The sequence below is a fragment of the Schistocerca americana genome, chromosome 6, assembly GCF_021461395.2.
Source record: "Schistocerca americana isolate TAMUIC-IGC-003095 chromosome 6, iqSchAmer2.1, whole genome shotgun sequence".
Taxonomy (NCBI): Eukaryota; Metazoa; Arthropoda; class Insecta; order Orthoptera; family Acrididae; genus Schistocerca; species Schistocerca americana.
Window position 1 is genome coordinate 516978497 of NC_060124.1, and position 9841 is coordinate 516988337.

A 9841-nucleotide genomic window follows, 5' to 3' on the forward strand; every position below is an offset into this window, starting at 1 on the left:
ACAAGCGACCGAAGGATATGAGCAGCTGCCTCTGCTTTACGAGATCAACGAGATTTCATCACTACTCATAAAGTATTCTTTCTAGGTTAAAATCTTATCAAATGGTTCAAATGGCTCTGAGCACTATGGGACTCAACTGCTGAGGTCATTAGTCCCCTAGAACTTAGAACTAGTTAAACCTAACTAACCTAAGGACATCACAAACATCCATGCCCGAGGCAGGATTCGAACCTGCGACCGTAGCGGTCTTGCGGTTCCAGACTGCAGCGCCTTTAACCGCACGGCCACTTCGGCCGGCTTAAAGTCTTATCGCTGGACGTTTTTGACGAACGCTAAATTATATACGCTCACGTTCTGTAAGACTGTAGAGGTACAATACGAACAGTAATTCGTGCTCTAGTAACTTTAAGCATTAGCAAGAGAGTTTATGCTTATTCGCGATACAAATATTCTCAGCTTAGAGCAGTAGACACAGATCCAGACATTGGTGCAAATGTATTACCTTCAAGTTATAATTACTTCATGTATTACTACATATCAAGTAATACTACATATCCGCACATACATAAATCAGTGTACACAAATACATACAACAAGGGATATACCGTAAGGCATGGGCATTGACATTTAGAGTGCAATGGGAATTCCTCTGTTACAAACACAGTGGTGAGAGAGGGTAGGTGGAAAGAGTACATTGAAAGCATCTGTAAGGGGGAGGACTAATCTGATGACGTGGTAGAAGAGGAAACAGAAGTCGGCATGGGAGAGATAGGGGATTTAGTATTAGAATCGTAATTTAGAAGAGCTTTGGAAGACTAGAGATCAGATAAGACTGAAAAGATAGATAATATTCCATCAGAATTTCTTCAGTCATTGGGGAAAGTGGCCGAAAAAAAAAGGTTGTCTACGTTGGTGTGCAGATGTTTGAGAGTGGCGATACACTATCTGAGCCGCGCGGAGTGGCCGCTCGGTTTGAGGCGTCATGTCACGGACTGCGCGGCCACTCCCGCCGGAGGGTTGAGTCCTCCCTCGGGCATGGGTGTGTGTGTTGTTCTTAGTATAAGTTATTTTAAGTAGTGTGTAAGTCTAGGGACCCATGTCCTCAACAGTTTGGTCCTTTAGGAATTCACACACATTTGAACAACGTTATCCACACAATTCCAAAGACTGTAAGAGCTGACAGATGCGAGAATTATCGCACAGTCAGCTTAAGAGCTCATGCGTACAAGTTACTGAAAAGTATAATACACACTAGAGTAGAAAAGAAAATTAGGGCTCTATTAGATGACGATCAGTGTGGCTTTAGGAAAGGTAAAGGCAAGAAAGAGTTCTGACGGTGCCGTTAATAATGGAAGCAAGACTAAAGAACAATCAAGACACATCCCTAGATCTATCGACCGGAGAAAAGGGTTCTACAATGACAAATGGTGCAAAATATTGAAAGTTCTGAGGAAAAATTGGGTAAACTATAGGGAAAGACAGCTAATATACAACATGTACAAGAGCCAAGAGGGAATAATAAGAGTGGGGGGCCAAGAACGAAGTGCTCGGATTAAAAAGTTGTTATAAGACAGGGGTGTAGTCTTCAACTTCTACTGTTCCATGTACTCGTCGAAGAAGCAGTGATGGAAATAAAAGAAAGATTGATGAGTGGAATCGAAATTCAAGGTGAAAGGATATCAACGATAAGGTTGTTGCCCTCAGTCAGAGTGAAGAAGATTTACATAGGTGGTATCTGTACAGATATCAATGGTAATCTTGCAGCTCTCGAAGAATGAAGTTATAATGAAATCTAGACCTTTCGCTGCTTACAAGGGTTGATAAATATCAACGGGAACATATGAAAATATGTGCACCGACCGGGACTCGAAACCGGGACCTCTTGCTTGCACTTCAGACGCTCTATGCGACAGAGCCACCGAGGACACAGACGGTTGTGCGACTGCAGGGACTTACCTGTGGCAGGCAGGGGCATTAAGAATGCAGTGTGTAGACAGAAAGTGGGAAAGTGTGGGTCTCACGGGGAGCGTGCCATAGATACGGCCCTGCAGTCGCACTACCGTCTGTGTCTTCGGTGAAACGTCTGCCATATAAGCAGGATGTGCCGGGTTCGACTCCCGTTCGGGGCACAGATTTTCATCTGTTCCCGTTGATATTTATCGACGCCTGTAAGCCGCTAAAGGTTTAAATTTCATTATAACTTCATTTACAGCGTTTGCTGAATGGAATAACAGTGTCATGAGTACAGATTATGGACTGAGAGCGCCGGCCGCGGTGGCCGAGAAGTTCTAGGCCCTTCAGTCTGGAACCGCGCTGCTGCTACGGTCGCAGTTTGGAACCCTGCCTCGGGCATGGATGTGTCTGATGTCCTTAGGTTAGTTAGGTTTAAGTAGTTCTAAGTCCTAGGGAACTGATGACCTCAGATGGTAAGTTCCATAGTGCTCAGAGCCATTTTGAGTAAATCTAACAAAGACGAAAGTAGTGAGAATAGGTTGAAATGGCATCAGCGAGAAAACGTCAGGGCTGATGGTCACGAAGTAGATGAAGTTACGGAATTCTGCTACCTAGGCAGCAAAAATACCGCATGACAGATCGAGCAAGGAGGATATCACAAGCAGGGGTCAATTCTAGTGTCCGATACCGCCCGTCGGCTTTGACCAATGACGTAATGTGTGATGTTATTTGTTTGTGCCGCAGATAGCTATCGATGAACGTTAAATGATTTCTCTGGATTTCCTCGTTACGAGCGTGTTTTAAAACATTCGATGTAGATTGTTTTGTTTCCATCTCGTAATTTATTTTCGGCATCTTTTGTTAATGAAAGTAGTCGTGATTTATAAGTAGTCGTGATTTATAAGGTCTTGATTTCTGAGGCTGTTCGTTATGGATGAGTCAGTTGTTTTTACTGCGAAAATTCTGCTTCAGAAAATGAGTGACCGTAAATCAACTATAAAATTTTTGCAATTATTGGGCGTCGTTGCTGAACTTTGCAAGGGCAGCGTCTGTGGGAATTACATGGTTTTGACGAAGGCTGCGTTATCACGAACTTCCGACGAATACATATGGCGGTGAGGAAGAGAATAACATATGGAGATTCATACGCAGGGGGGCGTAGTTCGAAAGATAGAGGCTCAATTTAGAAGCAATTGCTAACCTCTTATTTTTGCTATGAATATTCTTGCAATTCTGTCATGCATGAAGCAGTGGTTTCGTGTGACACTGTAGTCGACTGGTTCTCGTATTATAGAGAAGTCTGTGGGGAATTTATAAAGTATAGGTGGTCATTGGGGGGGGGGGGGCACGAATTATAGGTGAAGCAGGTCAGTCACATTTTGGAAAGAGAAAGTACGAAAGGGGACACGAGGTTTTTGGGTTTCTGGAGTAGTAGATTCTGGAGGAGATTATGCTGATGTTGTATTTAGGGTTCCACTTAATCAACAAAGGAAGTCTTCGCATCTTAAATAGAAGAATATGTGGAAGAAGGCTCTGTAGTCACGTCGGATCGGTTTGCTTCGTACAAGGGGTTGGGTGAAAGGGGTTATCATCACTTGGTCGTGAATCACAATATTCAGTTTAGAGATTATAAGAAGTGGGCATGCACTAATCCTACCGAGGGTTATAGGTGGGCTGTAAAATCTGTTGTCGGGCGGGAAAGGGAAGGATTTCTGTGTTGCAAGGCCATTTAGTGAATACTGTTGGAGGAAGACTATTCCTATAGGTTATTGTTTATTTCTTGCATTTATGAAAGTAGTCAGCAAAATGTACAAACCTCGTTTTGTTAGTTAGGTGTTGGTGGGTCCGATACTTTTTTTCTTGTTTTACGTTGCGTTTTTTTATTTCACTATATTGTGCGAGTGCTACTTTTTGGTTTCTCTGGAGGGAGGTTTTTCTGTCGTTTTAATATTTTCTGGTTACAATGGTAGGCCGACGGGTATTGCTGTGTCTTTGCCGGAGGGTTTATGTAATTGACTCGTGGTTTCATTCTTTTATTATCTTAAAATTTTGCATCTGATTGAGAGCTGGTGGTAGGGAAAAACTGTTTTGGGTGGTACCTCATTTGTGCTTGGCAGTTTGTGTTTCTTATTATTTTTTTCATTAGTTGTCCTGGATTTTGCTTCTTTCCTTACTGTTTGACCTTCTGACATTATTATTTCGTGTTATGTCCTTATTTCGTTCTTGTCAGCCTCGATCTTTGACTCCTTTGGAAGTTCATTGCGCTAAGTTTCTTTTTATGTAGCCACTTTCATGTTTTCCTTTTCGATGTTTCTGCTACAGTTCTCTTATTTTTACAGTCACTCCTGATGTATCGATTTTATTGACTGTTATTTGGAGCTACTGTAACTGGTGTGACTTTCGTGCAGTATAGTTATCAGTTGCAAGGTTTGGTAATTTTTGCGATTTATTTCTTTGCGTGTGCAGTAATGTTTAAGCGCGTTTCTGATATGTTGTAAGATTTTTGTGGAACAAACAGTAATATTGGAATCGGTAATTGAAAATGACCTCCTACACAGGTTGCTACTAGTTATCGATTCCAATTATTCGATGATTCATTAGTTACATCGTTTTTGCAGTACGTGTGGAAATTATAATATAATATATGCACTCGTAATTTCCCTCGTGTTCTTATTTATTTCATTCATCTTTAACTCGTTTAAATGATATTCGCGCGTAACTAATAGTCACGTTAAATGTATCATTTTATGGCAGGCTACATTCGTTTGTTTACGAGTATGATCCGTTCCATTCAAATGGCTCTGATCACTATGGGACTCAACATCTTAGGTCATAAGTCCCCTAGAACTTAGAACTACTTAAACCTAACTAACCTAAGGACATCACACACACCCATGCCCGAGGCAGTATTCGAACCTGCGACCGTAGCAGTCCCGCGGTTCCGGACTGCAGCGCCAGAACCGCTAGACCACCGCGGCCGGCATCCGTTCCATTCATAGATTGTCCATTGCAGCACCTTTGCCTTACGTATGACGTAGTTGGTCAGAACTGAAGGGTGGTATCGGACACTAGAATTTATCCAAAAGCAGAGTCGAAATGGAAGAAAGCTCATGCCTGGCCTAGAGAAGTTTACTAGTATCAAACATAGGACACAGTTTGAGAAATAAATTTCTGAGAATGTTCGTTTGGAGCACAGTATCGTATTGTAGTGAAACGTAGACTGTGGGAAGACCTGAACAGAAAGAATCGAAGCATTAGAAATGTGGTGCTACTGACGAATGTTAAAAATCCGGTGGACTAATAAGTTACGGAATGAGGAGGTTCTGCACAGAATATGAGGGAAAGAAATATATAGAAAACAGTGGCAAGAAGCAGTAACAGGATGATAGGAGATCTGTTAGGGAATCATTCAATAACTTCCATGATACTGGAAGTAGTTTTAGAGGATAGAAACTGTAGCGGAAGGCAGATATTGGAATACACTGACCAAATAATTGAGGACGTAGGTTTCAAGCGCTGCTTTCTGATGAAGAGATTGGCACAGGAAAGGAATATGTGGTAGGCTGCATCACACCAGAGAGGAGTGATGACTCAAAAAAAAAAAAAAAAAAAAAAAAAAAAAAAAAAAAAAAAAAAAAAAAAAAACACACATAAAAAAATAAAAAATGAAAAAACCTCTATCGTTTCTCTATGCGCTCATGAAAGGTAGTGCAATGTCTTTTCCAAAACGCATGTGTCGCTGAATTTCATTTCATGGTTCCCATCTCGAAACATGATCTGCGACCGGCCGATTTTTCGGTATTTCCCAGACGACAGTTCCTTTTGTGTTCGGCTGTACGGGCGTTAACATTTCTTTTCATTGTACCAATTTACACTTCTACATCTACATGGATACTCTGCAAATCACATTTAAGTGCCTAGCAGAGGCTTCATCGAATTTTATATTATTCCAATCTCGTATAGCGCGCGGAAAGAATGAACACCTTGCCTGCAACTGCATAGCATTTCCCGTCCCTGGGTGTTGCTGGGAGGAGCCGTTCACCTTTTACCGTTCTTAAATAGCCATTAATTTCTTGGTAGGTCTAAAGATCGTTTGAAACACATACCAGGCGAAACCTTCCACGATGCAATCCGCTTCATGTGGGCTGGTCTGCTACATATGAAGCCATCACTGTGACATTAGTGTGTTTGGCTCACATGCTGTCAAGAATATTTGTCCCCATGTGTCACCACCCATGTTGTCCTATTAGATGGACCGTGATGTAAGATGATATGACGTCGTGTCGAATGCTGACTTGGCCTGCCGATTGGTAGGCCGTCTGACGCAAACAATTCTCAAGATTAAGAGAAATTGGTGCCCTGAACTGGATCAGTGTTCATATACTTGTGGACTACCTATCACTGGCGTCAGTACTGGATGCTGTTTCGTGTTCATTAATGCTTACAGATTGGCGGTCATCACATCAGGCACCAAGAATATGACAAATACTGGAAAAATCTTATAGAAGATATTACAAAATAATAAACAGAGAATTACGTGCAAATGACATGAGCACCATCGATCCTAAGATTGACTTTCTCTTGGCTAGCGTGGTGCAGTATTACTGGCGTTGAGGAGTGGCTTTGCAGTACAACGTCATTTATAATGACCTAATAGGTATCCTCATTACAAGTCATCACATGTCTTCAGTTTTCCGGGCGTTCTGGCCGAGCGGTTCTAGACTCTTCAGTCTGGAACCGCGTGACCGCTACGATCGCTGGTTCGAGTCCTGCCTTGGGCATGGATGTGTGTGATGTCTGTAGGTTAGTTAGGTTTAAGTAGTTCTAAATTCCAGGGGACTGATGACCTCAGATGTTAAGTCCCATAGTGCTCAGAGCCATTTGAACCATGTCTTCAGTTTTGCTGCATTGACTCATCAGTTTGTATCAGTATCTTAAGTACTTCATCAGACCCCTCACAAGTGTTATTGCGTCCTGCCTAATGCTTCTTGCATAATGTTATGATAGTGATGGAGGCGGGTTGGTATTCAATTGTCTTACACTTTTCCAGTGAGCTGACGGCCGCGGTGGTCTAGCCGTTGTAGGCGCTCAGTCCGGAATCGCGCGACTGCTACGGTCGCAGGTTCGAATCCTGCCTCGGGCATGGATGTGTGTGATGTCTTTAGGTTAGTTAGGTTTAAGTAGTTCTAAGTTCTAGCGGACTGATGACCATAGATGTTAAGTCCCATAGTGCTCAGAGCCATTTTGATCCAGTGAGCTTACTCACTTTCACGTGCAGAAGTGTTGCTGTTATAATCTTGGTGACTGCCTAACTGTGTAGAAATGTTTATACCTAGTGGCTGACGTGTTGATTCTTCCATGTACTGAAGTAATGCTGGGATGTAGTGACTTTAAAAAATTTTCTCTCTGCCATTCCATTACCATCTTAATGTGTAATACCATTATACTATATATACATACAAGAAGTAACATACCGTTATTAGCTATTCTTCCTCGTGTTGCAGTTGTAATGGCCAGTAGTATGTTTCCAACTGTGTGTGGTACTATCAAGACCCAGCACTATATCATATCTCACTGTTTTTCTTTTTTAGTTTGTTTTGTAGTAGGCATTTACGAGATGTTATCGCAAGAACAGAGTCATTTTTCAATTTTCCTGTTGTATCGTGTTGATCGCCTACCTCCTTCAGGTTTTATCCCAAAATAACTACATAATATCTCTCAAGTAACAGTGGTTGTTTCATTTTTGAGGTGAGTTTTATTAGGTCGCCTTAAGCGAAAAGACTTGAAGTGCGAGTGGTCCACATTTTTCACTCATCTGTTTGAATGGAATGGGATAAACTGAAACTGTAGAGTTTCGTTTTAGCATTGTAGTACGTGAGGTATCACTATTGCTGGGAGCGAAAAGTGGCTGGAAAGTTGTGCACTTCTCACGTTATCTGTGATGTATCTTCTGAACACGAAACAGCCTATACAAAAGCACCACAGGCGCAAAGATGCGAGCTGGTGCCAGCGCCATAGAGACAGGATATCGATTTCTCCTCGGCCAATTGCCGACAGAGTACAATCCGCCAATGACTGTGCGGCAACGAACAGAAGCTTACTCGAAAGATAGAAGAGCAGCTCCTGCACTTGACAGTCTAGATCGTTGTCCAGAGATAATTTAGATAGGGAACGTCGTTAATGAACTCTTTGAAGTGAACAGACGGTTGCTGTAATTTGCATTTGCTATGTACTGTGAAGTCTGCCTACGATTACTTACACTAATCAACCGAGCGAGGTGGCGCAGTGGTTAGACACTGGACTCGCATTCGGGAGGACGACGGTTCAATCCCGCGTCCAGCCATTCTGATTCAGGTTTTCCGTGATTTCCCTAAATCGCTCCAGGCAAATGCCGGGATGGTTTCTTTCAAAGGGCACGGCCGACTTCCTTCCCTGTCCTTGCCTAAGCCGATGAGACCGATGACCTCGCTGTCTGGTTTCCATCCCCAAAACAACCTACCAATCAACTTACACTTATCCATTGAGAGTCTTTTTGTGTTGTTTTACATGTAGTGTTCAGGAGTCCCATATTCAACTAGTTACAAAGAGAGTAAACCATTTAACTCATTTATGAGACTTCTTTACTAATTTGTTAGAGTTTTGTAGAACCTTCGTTCTCCTATACTCTTACCTGATCCTGTGGCGTAGCTGTTATGTTGTGGGAGGGAGAAATTGTCTAAGTGGTGTACTGCACCAGAAACCGTTACACGAACTCACAAACTCGGCCTACCGTAACAGTGGCAACTCTACCTCTACAGCAGTGGCGACGTGGCCTTTACAAAACTGGCGACGAGGACTTACAAAAATCTGTTCATTAAACCAACTTATTGTTCTTCATCTGTGTGTGAGTAAGGTCACGTGACGCAGGGAACACACAAATAGCGTCCCAGAGAGAAACGAACAGCACTCCACACACGTATGACTTAACGCGCACAACACCATCACGCCACAGCTCAGAGCTGACGCGCGTTATCGAACGCTCCAGTTGGCTCAACGATATTATGAATGAATTCGTAACACTGATATTGTTTCTGGCCATAAACGCGTACCAACCGACCGACCGACCAACAAACTATATGTTTGCTGGCACTTTGGCCAACCGACCGACCAACTTTCCTTGCCAGTTGGTCTGTTGCGTGCGACCATTCGACAGACGACCCGCCAACCACTTCCATCACCGGCCCCCCTTCCCCTTTTACTAAAAATAACGATGTCATGTGTAGCGCAGTCGTTCCAACCGCCCCCAGAAGTTTGTGTCGGCTGAGTAAAGTCGGTCGGATCGTGTGAAAGTTGCACACGAAGTTGATCGGTCGGGTAACTGGTGCGCGTCTAGGTCCCCTAAGTGAGACTACAAGAACAACAGCAGAGTACAGGTGCGGCTCAGGCAGAGCCGTTTATTGAGCACGCCGGTTGCGCGGACACAGCCTGTAGTTACACCGCAGGCTGACGCGGCCCGGCTGGCGCGCGGCGGCTGCGTTGCGGTCGCAGGGGCGGCAGCGGCGTCTCCGCCTCCGCGACATGCGCCGCCTCTCCTCACTGCTGCAGGTCGAACTGCTGGGCGTCGGCGAGCGGCGGCGCAGCTCCTCACGGCGCTTCCACCTCCGGTGCGGCGCCTCCCAGCGGCTGTCGGAGTAGTAGGCGGCGAGGGCTGGGGCCGACGTGTCCTGCACGACAGGGTGAACACTTAGCGGGGTCGAGTCAACTGCCGAGACCGAGGGGACACTAGCAAGACTGGCAAATTTCTGCGACACAGCAGGGAATTTCGTTGCAGTTATGATAACCTACGTTTCTAGGATATGTAGATTTAGAACTTGGGTTTCCAAACTTCTGCTCTGACGGAAAACTTTGA